This window comes from Pinus tabuliformis, chromosome 2_2 (assembly GCF_031772625.1).
Source record: "Pinus tabuliformis cultivar Carrire ecotype Pingquan chromosome 2_2, CPIR1, whole genome shotgun sequence".
NCBI classification, from domain to species: Eukaryota; Viridiplantae; Streptophyta; class Pinopsida; order Pinales; family Pinaceae; genus Pinus; species Pinus tabuliformis.
Window position 1 is genome coordinate 531428596 of NC_142300.1, and position 17215 is coordinate 531445810.

Genomic DNA, 17215 nt, shown 5'->3' on the forward strand with positions numbered 1-17215 from the left:
TGGCCATTTCACATGTATATGAATTTGGAATCTGAAGAGTTCATCCTCTATAATAAATATTATTTTTGTTCTTATGGGTAAACAATTTCAAGCGTTTATATGATCAAAACATAAATTTCATTTAGAGTTTAGGGTTTAATGATTATGATAGTGCACATCTTGATTACAGCCAAAAATTCCTCAAAAGACAATGCACAAGCAAGAATTTTGCATGTCCTTATTGTACAAAGAGTTTAATGATTATGGTAATGGAGATCTTGATTGCAGCGAACAATTCATCAAAAGACAATGGACAAGTAAGCATTTTGCATGTCCTTATTGTACAGATCAGTTCGCTCCTCCCTAACTTTTCTACGGTCAGATTGCATGCAATTTTATTATTTATTTTCACATTTTTTTAGTGGTTGATTACTTGTGTAATGGAATCTACCATGACAAAATTCAAAGGGCTCGAGTGATTGAAGAAAATTTTCTGGTAGGATGCAAATACTGGACCTTTCTCAAACTTTGTTACATGAAAATAAAATTTCTTGTATTCATTAACATAAAATATTTTATGTTTAATCCTTTGATTTTGACCCCAATGCCTACATTTTTAAACCATGTTACTATATTCTAAGTAGAATATACTTAGATCCATTAAAACTTACTAATTTCAGCTAAAAAGGAGGAACGCGAATGTCTTTTGAAATTTAGACTCAATGCTTACACGCAATGATTAAAAATGGTAGAACCTGAATGGTCTGAAAAATTCTACCCACCCATCAATTTCCAAGACCTTTGCTATTATTCTAAACCTAAATAGAGAGAGTAGAAGAAGAAGAGGAGCCTAGACGAAGTGGACCTTCACCTGCTTGATACTTTTCAAAAGTTGGGCATGCCCTTGACTAGATGAAGAGATTGACGAATGTTGTTGCAGATGTTGTTTTTTTACAGTGTTTTCATTGCTACCATGCATAGGTAGACTCTATAGGAAGTTGAGGTTATGTTGTGTTCGTTATAAGAGGTAATTTGAGAGTATATTGATCTATTTAGGAAGTAGCTTGGAAGGGTTGTTCCTCATACTAATAACTATTATGCTTCATTATACTTTTTTTTAGTGATAGCTCCCTCTATTAAATCTTCAAGCAAACTTTGTCACCCATGGAAATACCCACTTATTCCAGGATGAATGATATGGAGACTAGGCAGTTTGAGAGGACTCTTATTGTTGTAGATAAGAGGAGTTCTGTGAGATGAGAAGAGTTCTATGTCATATATTGAAGGATGCACTGCACCACTTTATGACACAAATCATCTCCATGACACAACAATGGATCTCTATTGCACCGAGGGAGAAACGATAAATTATTCCACTGTGGACAATTGGCATGTCAGGGATGAGGAATGCAGATGTGGGATTTATAATTTATTACGAAAAGAGGTTTGTGTGATGGAGACAAATCAAGGATTTCACAGACCTGAGTAGAGACTAGTTCGACAATCACCCAGAAATACTGAAGAAATTTTTTGAAAGATGATCCATAGGGGGGACAAAGATAATCCATATAGGGAAGAATTATAGGAGTAGGATTATTTCTAAAATTATATCTATAGGCAAGTCAAGGAACTAGTACAGAGGATCAGTGTAGGTGCAACCAAATTCTCATAATGCAAGGAATTTTTCATAGTGTGATTAGATACTCATGAGTGACCATGAAGCTGTAAATAATTATCATTACATTTAGGTACAATTTGAGTTGCATTCTAAAGTATCTATTTTCATTTATTATATTCCTTCTTGTGTCCTTGTCTCTCTTAATTTCATTGTGGTAAGATTGGAATGGGTTAATAAAAAGCATGTCATTGAGTAAAATAGACACCTACATGTCACTACATGTCGTTGTGCATACTCTATGTATTTGATACAATTATAAGTGAGGAATATGATGTGTGCACAACTAAAAATCCTATCGGACATGATCAATCTAGTCTTAGCATGGAAATCAAAACCAGGAATCCTAAAATATCAATAAATGTGTGACACTAAGTAAAAAACACAATAAAAGATTTGATGCAAACATTATCTATTTAGTGCAAGATACTACTAATATTTCATAATTTTCAGAGATGGTGGATGTCATGAAGATGCCCTCAAGAAAAGTTATTGACTTGAAGATAAGATGTCCAGTGCAACGATTTACTTTAAATAAGGTAAATTTAGGTAATTAAAACAAGTTTGAAAATCACTACAAACACCACCCCCACATCATTTTATTTCTATTTTTACAAGATAATAATGAATAAAATTATGAGCATTTCCATTTAAATTGACAGTACATAAAATAACAAACAAGGTTGATGGTTTTAAAGGCTATATCCATCATTAAATATAAGATATGACAAGGATGGCTCATAGTTTTAAAGGCTATATCCATCACCAACTATAAGATAAGAGTTAATGAGATGAGAAAATGTTTGTCTTGATATAACATGTAAACGCCATATTACTTATAAATCATGCATATTGTATCTTATTGTGCATATGTTAATTGTATAACTTCAATCTGGGTAGTTTTTTACATTTCAGTTGTCAAATATGTAGAAGTTACATTACACTAGCTTAAATCCACACACATAACATATGAGAATGGCGGGGGAATGAGTAAGCATTTTCACACCGGTCTAAACTTTCCCCTTGGTTCGTGAAGAACACATTCAATGCTATTTTTGGTGGAGTATTAAGTTATTAACCGAAGATAAAAAAAAAATCGAGTCTCTTAAATGAATGAAAAAATGATATTTAGAATGTAGAAATAAGTCTTTCAGATTAATCACGTTGTTAGGATTTGGTTGATGTTTGGAACCAACTAATGTGGTTCATCTTCAGGACAAGGTCGACATTTAAAACCTTGTCATGAGGATGAACAACATTAGTTGGTTCGAAACATCGACCAAATCTTAACAATGTGATTAATTTGAAAGACTTATTTCTACATTATGGATCACAAAAATCTTAGATCTAACAAGATAATTAGAATGTTATATAGAAGTTACATTTCAAGTAGCTATATCTACATTGTCATAACTATAATATTCCAACTCCATCTTGTTAGATATAAGTTACATTTTATGTAGTTGTAGGAGTTACATTTACGTGTTTTAGATATAAGTTACATTTCACATTGCTATGTCTACCCTAACATAACTATAATATTCAAACTCCATTTTTTTCACACTTTCAACATTTTAAATATTTGTCTATTTTAGTGTGATTATGTAATTAAATAGTTGATATTGTTTAAGACATCTCCTATTTGCAACATTTTGAATTCTTAAGTGGGATCTTGGGTATGTTTTTGTTACTACCATATATTTTCTTTTAAGTAGATAATGTTTTATAATTCACAAAAGAGACTTTAGGAGCAACCTTGAATTGCATGATTACTTCCATTATACATCTAATGTTTGCAACCTTTTCCACGTGAAGAAACCAATAGCCCATCTTGAACATGAAGAAAGTACCTCGAAAATTGGGGAATATCAGTTATTCTATTTCGAGAGGGGGATAGATCGAGAGAAGGAAAAGACAACTATCATAAATGGATTTTTTCGGGTTGTATTTAATGAAGTCCCACTAGAATTTGCTACTAAAGTAAATCAATTAATGAATTTGAAGCTTGAAGGGAGTGTTGAATATGTGTTGCAAGGTATCTCGATAACATTATCTATACACATGATTCTAATGCCATGAGATGGTGTCTCAATAACACTATTGTCGAGTGACGAGTGCTATATGGAGATAAGCTTTTCGTATCCTACAGGTAAATTGTATCATTATATTTCTATGAAATCTTGGAATGTGTTCGAAGTTTTTCTGAGATAACAAAATATGTATGTACTCTTAAATTTATCTATGTTGTAATAAGATAAAGAATAAAATTCTCATTGCAAATAATTGGGATCTACCATGTAATTTTACTTTACTACATGAAATTCTTGATTTGTTACATCCCAACTAGTTAGGGTTGAATTTATTTTTGTTGTAATAAGATTAAGAATAAAGTTGTCATTTTAATCACTAAAATATACCATCTAGATTTATTCGCTACTTGAAGTTTTTTATTTGTTAGAGCCCAACTTATTAGGATTATGAAGATTCCTCTTTTAAGAAAATATTTATCAATGCTCTATTCTTGCTCAAAGAATTACATATTGCAAAAAGGTGGAAAATAAATGAGATGCAGCTGACTGGTTTTTGTTTTCTAATGTGTGGAGGGAGTATAAAATCATTTTTAGTTGTGTTTAAATATTTTGGAGCACCCACTAAAGTGCTTCATTTTATTCCTAGCTAATTGCATTTCTCCTATCCCAATGCTTCTAGAAGTCCTTCTCCAAAGTGATCCCTTAACTATCTTGGAGGGAAATTGCTTACTTGATTGGAACCTGCAGATTACAATTTGATTGGGAGAAAGGGACGAGAAAGATTCATATTCTTCAATATATTCTACAAGTTAAAAGCATATTGAACAGTTTCCTTTCTGTTTAATTGATACGATAATCACTCAAGCATTTTCTAGGATTTTGAGACCCTTTTCAATGATTTTATATATATATATATATATATATATATATATATATATATATATATATATATAGATGAAAGTTATGTTCTCAATTAAAAAAATTAAAGAAAAGGTGAAAATGATGCAATGGAAGGATTTTCTGTTTTAGTGCCTAAGAATGCCTTGCTAATGTGAAGGGGTTGGTATTTTCTTGACTCAAGATTAGTCGCATTTGACTTCCTAGCATTTCTTTTAATTTCATTTTTGTTGCATGTTTATATTTCTAACCTTGAAGTTGGTGATCTACTATGTGTGTAACAGGAAGTATTAATTGCTAAGCACTCTCAAAGGTGATATTGTTGGATGACTAACTTTAAATTTCCCTACTTGACACATTAGTATTACATGATCATGTAAAGAAATTGTTAATCAATATTAAAGGGAAGATGATTAAGGTGCATTGTTTCTTGGCTTGTCATTTAATTACTGCATTTTGGCCCCCAATAATATATTTCAGGCCAGTTTTTGGTTCTTACTTGTGGAGATTCCCTTTGGCTCAGAAAAACATCGAGGATAAATGTTTATTGCATTGGTATTGGAAATCATCAAATAGGAATTCAACAAAAGCAGTAGAGGACATAGGAGAAATTGGTACAATGAGTGGATAACCACAAGAGAAACATCGAGGCACTATAATTTGTTGTGTATTTAGATTCACTCAAAATTAACTAGTCACAAAAAGTACCTTTTTTTTGAATATTTTCATGTATACAGAAATACTTAAAACACAATTTCAAACTAATTATTCAAACTAATAATTATTTGATAGTCATAACTTATAATTAAATAATATAATATGATTAATATTATAGGACACAACTATAGAGTCTGACTGTGTGGGGCATTGTGACAATATATGTACACTTCTCATTGTATTAGACAATCATCTTTCAGAGTGTGATATCCCTCTAATGAAATTTACTTTGAGAGGCCATTTTGGGATTGAAATTTTTTCTTTCAGTGGACAAGTGGTGATATATTTTCTTAGGCCTTAGTGTTTTGCTTCCCTAAGGTTTTGACACTACTCACATCTATCACCTTCATTCAATCAAGTGAGGTACTCATCTTGCAAAGTTGAATCATTTTGTCTCCATAATCCAATATGATGTTGGATCAATCTCATGATCCTAAAAACATAGGTCATAATAGCGAGGAAATTTTACTGTGGGGAAAAGAATATCCAAATTTAAGGAACGTGACTCTTTTAGAATAAGTCGTAAGGATATATTTTACACTAATATTTGTTTTTCCATTTGTTTTCACAAGTTATCTATTACCTGATATTTTTAACATGTAGCTTAGTTGGTATGATTATACCTAAGGTTTTGTTGATGGTTGAATACTAAGTTCCTAAGGTGTTATTTTCTATGGTGGTGTTGCATTTTCTTTGTTTATACAGGTCATCTACCTGCATAGTCGCCACTATCGAATGTTGAGGCATGCGTCATATAAATCTTTTATAGTCTACTTTATTTTATTTAAGTATTCACCGTCTTTTATGTCTTACACTCTACATTGTATCTTGTTTCGTTTCTAGGAAATGAATTCAATATTGATGGTAAGAAGCAACAATTGAAGAAAGAGGATAAAAATAATGATATAGTGACAATGTAAAATGAGAGACACAAGAGAATCTATCTAGTGATACCCTTAGAGCCAATATCTTGCAGAATACACACTCATAGAGACTAATGGTCAAGCCTTCAGAGTTGGTGAATTCACTTGCAATGCTTTGGCAACAGAGTGATAATGTCTTGAAAAGATGAACAATATTTCATGTGTAAATTGCAGTCCAGCTCAAATTGAGTTGGAAACTCATATTGTAATACTTAATATTTTATATAATAAAATTTATATGGTTGAAATTATTTTTATTTGCACTTGATATTATTTAGTCTTGTAATTAACATATGTAACTTTGTGTTATCATATTAGATAAACATGCGCATTTTATGACATTTTTTAAATTTAGTCACAAAATCATACTAATTAATTTATGTTGATTAATAATGAACACATAAAATCAATATAAAACTACTAAATTATTAGTTTGTATTAATTAATGATGAACATGAATAAATGAATATATGACTAAATTAGTCATTTATAATGATTATGAATGAAATTAAATGAAATGAATAGAAATTACTAGATCAGTTGTTTATATATTGAATATGAAAATACCAAAAAAAGATAAATGACTACTGCAAATGATAATTTTTTAATTAAAATGATGACTAAATTTTGCATATATACGACTATTAGTCGCTAATTTACGATATCGTATAACACAACTAAAATTTAGTCATATTTATTTGGTCATTAATTGGTTTCAAATGATGACTAAAATTTGCATATATGTGACTATTAGTAGCTAATTTATATTATCTTATAAGATGACCAACATTTTGGTCATATTTCTTTAGTCATTAATTGGTTTTCTCGAGGATTCATATAGTAATATATTTTATAATATATTTGATCATTAATTGTGACAATTAATGACTAAACCAATGAAAATTTTATGACAAAATTTGTGACTAAATATACTACTAGATGGTAAAATTAAGGAAATCAATTAATGACTAAGCTAAAAATGACAAAAAGTTCGTCACGTTATAACATACTCTAAATTAGCTACTATTGGTCACCGACTAAAAAATGGTCATTTATATGCAAATTATAGTTTTTTTTTTAATAACTAATTAGTCACTTTTTACTAGTGGTATTACAATTACCTGTAAGCTTGGATTTATGTTTACTTTAGATATTCCTTAAAGAGACCATACTTCTTAAAAGAGACCAAACTTATTGAAGTGTAAACATCAAGGTTATTTATACTCTTATTCAAATTGAGTGGAACTCTAAACTCTAAAATTACCATATGGATATGTAAATAAGTAGCTTTCATATTGGTATTTACATTATAACCATTTTTTAATGGAAATATGATATCTATAATGTTTATGTTTATGTTTACATCTAATGCCTCTCTTTTCACACATATTTTTAAGAGTTTTTATATTTCTTTCTTTTATATATAGGGAGATATTTATATATTTACTAATTTTTTGCACTAGTTTTCATGACTTCCATGAAAAGTTTCTGAATAATGAACTAAAATCCAATGTATATAAGCTTTCAAAATCACCCAGGGATTCCACTTGGAATCTACCACTCCAACCGTTAGGATGGTTGTGCTTTCTACTACCTACAGCCTTTTGAATAATTGACCTTCACATAAGGGGAACCTTAACAGAACATGTTATCACTGATTGTTCTATATCTCATAGGTTGTATGTAAATAATATCATGGGGCTCATATTTGAACAACTTATGCATGCTTGGGTCATGATACCATTAATATGATCTACCTAGGTGCAACAAGATATTTTACCACTACCTTAAGGTGTCCCCTTTGCTTCTACGATAAGCATTTCTCTCATGTTAACATTGAATCCAACCCCTTTGGGATTTTAAAATAATTATTTCCTTTGCATGTATCAAAACAACCAACCCTCATTGTAAATCATAGGAAAGTGTACTATTATCTTTAGTGTTCAAGGCTATTCAAGAATAATGATCAAATCCATTACAACAATATTACCGCTGAATCCAAACCCTTTGGGATTTTAAAATAATATTTTCCTTTCCATGTAAGTAAACACCTTACCTTATTTGAAATTCATACAAAGATTATTATCCGTGCTCAAGGCTATTCAATAACAATGATTAAAGACATTTAAACAATATACGTTATATGAGCTCAACATGGATCAAAACCATTACAAAAATATACTCGATATGAGCTCAACATGTCACTTGGAATGATTACAACATCATGCTCAACATAAGCTTTACATGTCACTTGTAGGAATTTAACCCAGGTGTTGAGGAGAAAAATCAAACCTCCCTAAACAAGTATAAAATGGCATAAGATGTGTTTAAGTATCTTGAGTGCAAGAAGATTCAACAATATTAGGAAGGATGATTCTTCTTTCTTTGACAATGTTTAAGACCGTATGACCCTTCCTTAATGTTTAATATATTGTAATTACATCTAAATCGTATCTTGATATAATATGGTCCTTATAAATGGTTTTTATTGTATTTTATACATATTGTTCATGGAAATTGAGCTTGACAAGTAATGTTTAGGATCTAGGGACAAAGTGTTTTTATCCCCTAACCCTAGTGCTACACCTCTAGAAGACCTTCCTTTACGACTTACCTTTTTCCCCTCTAAGCATGTTTAAAAATTGAAGGAAATTTCTAGTGCACATAATCTAAATAATATACCACCCTTGTACTTGGAAATTTAAGAACCCAAACCATGTATTTAAGAATGATTCATGGCATTTGTTGTGGCTTAGTCATCTCACTTGTTTCCCTATAGTAGCATAAAGATATAAAAGAGTTTTGTCTAGTCATTTGAGGATATCTTTAGTGCTATAGTTGTAGAAACTTTGTAAATAGTATGCATTGTTATGGTGAGTGAGCCAAACAAGAAAAAAATATTATACAAGGTGTTGGAATAATGATTACAATGAGATGAGAGATGAATCAACATAATGGATACTTTAACAATTTTAAACAATTTCACAATTGGTCATAATTCTAAACATAATAGTGTAACAATAAATATCAACATCACATCAACACATGAAAACACTAGATGTACATGAAAACCCTTGTGCGAGAAAAACAAAAATATTATATCTTCTTGAATCTTTAATTGCATCAATTTGTAGGTACCAACTTGCTGGAGGAATGAACACCCAGAATAAATTTGTAGGAACCAACTTTTTGGACACACCAACCCCCAAAATTAATAGGCACTAACCCACTAGAGGAACTTGCCCCCAAGTATATATAAACCAAAAATTGATGTAGGCTACAACCTTATTGAGGCACCAACCTCTAAAATATGCAACCACCAACTTAATTTAGGGTCCAACCTAATTGAGGTGCAAATGTTTAAAATATGCAAGAAAAAACTTGTTTATAGGATTCAACCTTATTGAGGCACCCACCGCGTTCACGAAAACATAGTGCACCACTTTTAATATCTTTCAAAATGGATCCAGAAGCTTAAGGAAAATATCAACCTCTTCTTCAATGTTTGGTAGTAGCATATTCTCCTTTTCTTATACCTATTTATAAACCCAAAAATATTTGACAAAAAAACTAGCTTCATTCCCTCAATAACTTATCCTGATGACCTTCATTTCCCCCTTTCATATTACAAATAGATTATTTCCATTTTCCCCTTTTCAAAAATTAATTTGCACCTCAAAGTCTCCCATTAAACATTATAAAAATTAATTGATAAAAGGAATGCACCTTTCTGATGCATAGTCTACAAAATGCACTTTTTTTGTGTCCACTTGATAGAATGCACTTTGCTCATTTGATTAAAGATTCAATGACATGCACTTTAAAACAAATAAACAATATTTTAACAAACCTAAGAAACTCAAACCCATGACTACTCATGGCATAACTAAACTATTTATGAAGTCAGCTATGGTATCCTGTTCATTTTCATTCATAAAAAATGATTTAAATAGAATCAAGCCATAGGCTAAAAGTTTTACTTGGACTTGAACTAGTGAAAATAAAAAAAATATGCCTTCAAGCTTAACCATAGAGTGGAGAGAAACACTATATATATTAGACCAAAACAACTCACATAGATTCAAAATCATGGTAGAACCGAATATGATGTTGGGATTTTTCACAAAGATAAGAAACATGTTTTACATATTTTGGCCACATTAATTTACATAAAATCGATTTTGTGGCCAAACCAAATACACCTTTGCACTTCACCACAAAGCAAAGAGTTTTGGTATATATAGATATATATATATATATATATATATATATATATATATATATATATATATATATATATATATATATATATATATATATATATATATATATATATATATATATATATATATTAGAAGAAAATATGCATTCAGGCCTAATCATAGTGCTAATAACTACGCCACGAACTCATAACATAACCAAATACACTTTCATGATTTATCAAAGATCTAAGAACCACAATGTGTATCTTCAGACTAGATTGATTCACTTAAGCTTCAATTCTTGACTAAACCAAATACACCTTTGAGCTTCACCAGAGAGCCAAGAGAATTATACACAGACATATATATATGTGTGTGTGTATGTGTATTAGACACAAATATGCCTTTAGGATTCACCATAATGCCAAGATCCAAGCCATATATTTCAAACTAAATGAACTTGTGACAATTCCAAACACGTTTATGCACTTCACCACAAAGCCAAGAGCCAAGCTAGGTATATCAGTCTAGAGAAACTCACTTGAATGAAAAATGATTACACCTTCAAGCTTCACTTCAGCGCCAAGACCCATATCATATTATTCAATATAGCAGGAAGAAAAACTAGTTTTGACTTTGCCTTGGTTAAACTAGATTAAAATTTGAATTTCTATATGAACAATATACTTGGAGGAAGTTAACTGAGGTGACATGGCTCCTATCACTCAATTAACTAAGTAAATTCGAGTTGGGGAATCTTGATTTCAGTTCTACACGATTGATTCCTATTTTTTAGCAATCTATTTTATTTAATTTGAGTTATTCGCAGTGTAACTAGTTCAAACTTTGAGAAGAACTAATGGAGGTAAAGTTATGGTAGTGGAACTCAACCACACTCAGTGATTAACAAGTTAAGTAATAAATCAAATGAAAATAATCGTTTCATGCAGATAATATGAGTTACCTAGTTGATATGGATATTCCATGCTAATGTACTATCTATTGTAGCATATTCCTTTGTGTACAGGTGGTGCATGCAGTCAGAGAATGGCCTAAGGAAATTGTGCAATTCCAGAGTGTGAAATTCCTAGAAAATAGGGGAAATTTTATAATGGAACAATGCAAGGAAATATGATCTTGGAAATTCTTGAAATTAGCTAAGTGTTGTCCAAGTTCATTCAGTTAGGAAGAGAGATAGACTCTACACTTACAAGGTGTGCTTAGGCTTGAGAAAGCATACGTATTTCATCTCTATTCTTTGATTAATCCAATATAGATAGTAAGATTTTTTTAGCAGTTTCTTTTCCCTACATAAAGCTATGTGCATGTGTAATGTTTCCTTTTGCATGTCTATGATTCTTATTTTAGGTTGTGAATTAACTTCTGCAAATCAGTAGACTAGCTTCAAGTTTTGTGATATATTAAATTCCATGAGCAGTATGGAATCTACACATTAATTTCTACATGGTATCATTGTTGGAATCGCTGTAGAGCAGAGATTTCGAAGTTGTCATTATAGGTGATTTGAATTTTCAGATTAGGGTTGTAGGTTTTCTTAAAGACTGAGAAGATGGCCTTCAATGGCTTAAGGCTCAAGTAGGCCCTTTAGGGAAGCTCAGATTATGTTGCATGGAAGGACTACATGGAGGTAGTACTCGAGGATAATGGGTTCAAGGAGCTCATTGATAATGATATTCTGCAACTAGCGTCATTTGATGCTAAGGATCTAGCAAATTCAAAGAGGTGTGTTGGCAAGACGAGGAGGGTCATATTGGAGGGAGTACAATACAATACTATCTCTAATCTCCATAGGAAAGAGACTCCATATGCAATGTGGAAAGCACTGACAATTTTTTTCCAGAATAGTAGTGACCACAGGAAATTGGGACTCAAGGAAAAGCTTTGAAATATCAATATGAAGAGGAATGAGATGATTACATAGTACCTGAGTAGGTTCATGCAGTGTCTTGATGAACTTGTTTAAGCTAGTTTTACTGTAGAAGAGGATGATTTGGTGAGCCTATCTCTTCTAGGCCTTCGTAAGAGCTAGAAAAACTACCAAGATTCGGTGAATTGGAGGGAGAAACTACCAAATTGCGAACAATTATGGTTTTATTTGGTACATGAGTAAATAAGGAAGAATACCAGAGATCAAACTTCATCAAAGGTTGAGGATGAGGATAAATGTGGCTTGGCTACAAAAGAAAAGAAAGTGAAAGGGAAGAAATCCCAATCCAAAGTGTAATCTAGTCAATGGGTAAAGAAGAAAGACTTGTCTAGAATCATGTGCTTTCATTGTCATGAGTGATGCAAAGAATTGTCCAGACAAGAAGGCTAGCAAGAAGAAAAGAGGAGTAGCAGGTGAAGCCTTGGCTTCACAGCTTGAGATTGATTTTACTCACATTGCATGCATGGCCAAAGTAGTGATGGGAAGTGTGTGATATCTCAATAGTGGTGTCGAGTTCCATATGACGGGGAATAGATATTTTTGCAATGATTTGGAGGATAAGTGTTACAAACATATTTAGGCACTGCAACCCCAATCACATATGTCCATAAACTAAGGGCTTCTAAACCCTAAAAGTTTTGTTTCATATCCTAAAGGAACAAGGTCAGTTGATTACATCATTTCCCATAAGTTCTCCCTGAAAAACTGCTCAGAATTGGTCAAAATTGGACCATACAGACTGCTCCATGCTGAGGGTGCGATGCATCTCACCTGTTACACGTGGGGGGTGCAATGCATACTGAAAATCCCTTCTGTAGGGTGTGATGAGTGAGAGCAGACAAATGGCAGAAGCAGTTTGCTAGGTGGAAACTCAAAGAATCTTCTAGAAACTTCTCATATGACACATGCCTCTCTGAATTCGCCCAAGGATGAGTAAGGGATCATGAAATCTCCAAGTGGAACCAAAAGCTATTACTGAAATGACAATAATCAAAATCCTAGAAGCTGACTCACTCTCCTGCAAACATCTATATATGGATCCCTCATCCTAGAGATCCAGAGGCTGGAATTTTATAATTTGTAAGGAAGTGTTGTTGGTTTCTCTTTGAAGACATTGTATTGTTGGGTGATCTTGCTTTGTATGAGGTGAAGAGGGCTTTCATGCTGGGAGGATGATGCTGGATCAGAAAACTTGGTTGTAATCCTCTCTTCTACTATTTCTATCAATAAAGCTATTTGAGTTTTCCTCCATATGCTTGTATATCTCTAAATATTGTATTTTTATATGCATTTATATGGTTAATGTACATCTGATCCTATGTTATTTATGGTTATAGATCTCTATGTTTTGATGGTATTTTGTTGCTTTGACTCTACAGGTGTTCTTTGAAGGGGGACAAGTGAAAAAGGAGTGGCGAAAGCTCTGTCAAGGGAGAGAGGAAACAAGTGAGGAGACTAGCGAAAGACTAAGGTTGGTACTCTCTGCTTCTCTCTCATCTATCTCTCATAAAGGAAAACACAAGTAACTTTAGTTTGTTTGTTTCTAAGATAGCTACCTGTCATAGTGGGACTAGCAGCTCTGAATGGACACCAGTTTTCCTAATAACAAAATGGCGACTCCACTAGGGAGCGAATAGTTTGTTTGTTTTGTTACTATTGTTTGCTTTATAAACCATAGACGAAGCCTGAAGTTAAGCCAACTAGCCTTCGAACTGCTTTTTCTATGCAACTGCAAAGTAGATCAACACTGCTTCAGTCAATCTCCAGGTTGGTTTATGAGCTGAACATCTGACCTACAAACATCCTAAGTGCCGTGGTAGTAGCTCAAATAACATCATTAGATCAGCCCCTATACTTTGTGTTTACTGACAATCATTAGCTCAACCTAAATCCCCGAACTTAGCTGCAAACTATGAGTGAAAACCAAGCTTAGTCTCGTCCCTAGACCATCGCGATGTCTCTCATTGGCAATCTGGATGTATCGCACCTGTCGTCTATTGCAGGTGAGATGCATCCCTATTTCCCTGTGTAATAGGTGTGATGATTGAGTAAGACTGTTTCTGCCTCCAGATTTTGGTTTTTTCTTCATTGTCTTTAGCTTTATTTAGTAGTTTTATTGTCTATGATCAGTATATCACTATCAAAACCATCTTCCTTTGCATTATTCAACCTCCACTGATAAGGAATTGTGAATGTTTTTTATGTATTTTTCATCATTTACAGTTCTCCTTTGCAAATAGTAGCTTAATAGAACTGTCGTCTTTTGATTTGAAAGTGTCGCAAGTTCGTTTTCAGTCAAGAAAAAGAGTGTTGTAAAGCATTCCTCTTTTAGATAGTCGATTACACTTTTTCCATTGTATTTTATTTGAATTAATAGTATTTCAAGTGTCGAAATCAATTTTAAATTCAAAATCACAAAGTGTCATCTTAGTCTTCCTTTCTTTTTTTGAATTCAAAATCGCAAAGTGTCATCTTAGTCTTCCTTTCATTTTTTTTGAATTCGAAATCACAAAGTGTCATCTTAGCCTTCCTTTCGTTTTTTGAAGAGAAAATGGTTAGTACTGTCGCTTTGAAAGAAGATAGTTTAGATCTGTACTTAGTTTTCTTTTTTCATTCTCATGCTGAAATTGATTTAGGAAAAGTGCATCTAGTGTTTGCTCGCTACTCTATGTTGAAAGAATTTCATTTCTCTTTCCTTAGTAGCTAGATTGCACATTTAGGAATTGTATATCTACATCACGCGGTGAACCTTAAAGGCAAAGTTCTTAATAAAGATAAACTGTAAAATAAAACTCAATGAACATAAAAACACTTTGGAAACTAACGCACAACATTTAGAAGTTTAGGCTAGAGATGTATTCCGGTGTCATAAAGCCTGGTAACTATCATCTTCATTGTAGGTTGGGTGATTCCTCCTCTTTGATACGACAAGTGCCAGTATAGATCTGTGCTCCCACATACCACCGAGTATATATTGGGAGACCACAATAGGCTATATCCTTTATCCTTAGGAAGCCATGTCTGCTGCCCTATCGATCGTAATGCATTGAACACAGCATTCGGGAAGATTGACCGCCGTACTGTAAAAAGTATTCTACAATTTTGCAGTTGGTTTGGTAATCCTTCTTTCTAGATTTCCAGAATAGTCACTTTCATTCCTTTTCAGACTCCTTAAAAGAAAAGGTCCATTTGAGCACTTGTCACTTTAGGATCATTAAAAATCGAAGGTGACTAAAGTCATCTTTAGCTTTTTCTCAACTCTTAAAAATTGAAAAAGCAAGTTGTGTCAAAGCGTCATAAAATTTATTTTAATCACAATAACGTTATTGTTCCCTTGTTGGTCTTAGGTTGAGAAAATGGAGTCTACCAATCAAGGATTTCCCCTTTAGGGAAATCCTAGTCCCTTCTCCTCTTCGGGAGATGTTGGTGCTCCACACATGGCTACATTGTCCCTTCCAGGACTCACAATTGGCCTACCAGTATGGCTTTTCTCGACCTCTTTCGTTCAAAACACCGTAATTCCTCAACAATCAAATTGGCATCCAGATGATACTGAAGTTTCTCCCCCACTTTCTACTTCATTTGATTCTCCCTCTCCTTCTTCCTCTTCACTTGGTGAAGCTAGTAAAGCTAAAAACCAAGTAACTGAGAAGAAGAAGAAAGGGAAGGAGAAGAAGAAGAAGAATCCGAAGGCGAAAGGGGGCAACCATGCATCATCTGGTGAAAATCCACACACTGCACCTTCTAAACCTAAATATTCATGTGTCATTTACAAGGGAAACCACTATCATCTAGATTGTCCCTGCATCCCACGAATCCTGAGGGACTGATCTACCCACTTGCACAATCTGGTGTCTTCAACCTCTGACAATCACATTGAGAGCACACCATCAACTAGTGAAAATGAAGTCAATGGATAGAAAGGAAGATCTAGATTTCCTTGTAGGCTGTGTGAAGGCAATCGTGCCCTCCACCATTGTCCTTTCCTAGACGAAGCTAAAAGAGTGTTGGAAAAACTTCCTGCTTTAGCACAGCGACTTCCTCCTAGATACAAGAAACTCTTGCCGAGTCCATTGCTAGTTGAAAATCTGACTGACACACCTTTGTTGTTGGTCGAAGCACCTATCATTGAGGATAAACCCTCTGAGTCCACACCAGAATAAAGTCAATAGGTAGAGATGGTATTCGACCCAATCTTGTCTTCAGAGGGTCCACCTTCAAATCATACTGTCACCAAAGTGAATGAGAACGACACCGTTCAAATTATTTTCGTTAACACAGAATCTGATGAACATGGGGGAAATCTACTTGTTCCTTTACCGCAGGAAGGAAGTTCGTCAGAGATTTATTCGGTCCCTCCTCCAAGAAATCTAGTCATTTCCGTCGATTGGAATCTACTAGGGAGATCCTACCTACTATCTAATGTACCATTCTGAATCATAGTACAATCTTACAGAATGATCATGGTTGGTACTATAATAGATGAAGGGGCTTCTGTGAGTATCCTTTCCTCAACTACTTGGAAAGTACTTGGTTCGCCATCACTTCTGCCTGAGATTTGAAATCTGACAGGCTTCAACAAAGGAGCCAGTCGACCATTAGGGATCCTTCCAAACTTTCCTATAACTTTGAAAAGGAAAACCATTCATCTAAATGTGATGGTAGTCCAAGGGCCTTTAGATTACAATCTACTCCTTGGGTGTGACTAAATTTATAGCATGGGAGCTATTGTTTCCTCACTCTTTTGAGTGATGTGTTTTTTGCATGAAGGCAGAGTGGTCCACCTAGTTGACCATCTTTCATTCCCTGGTTCAAACACAACTATTAGTCAAATGCCATCCCTA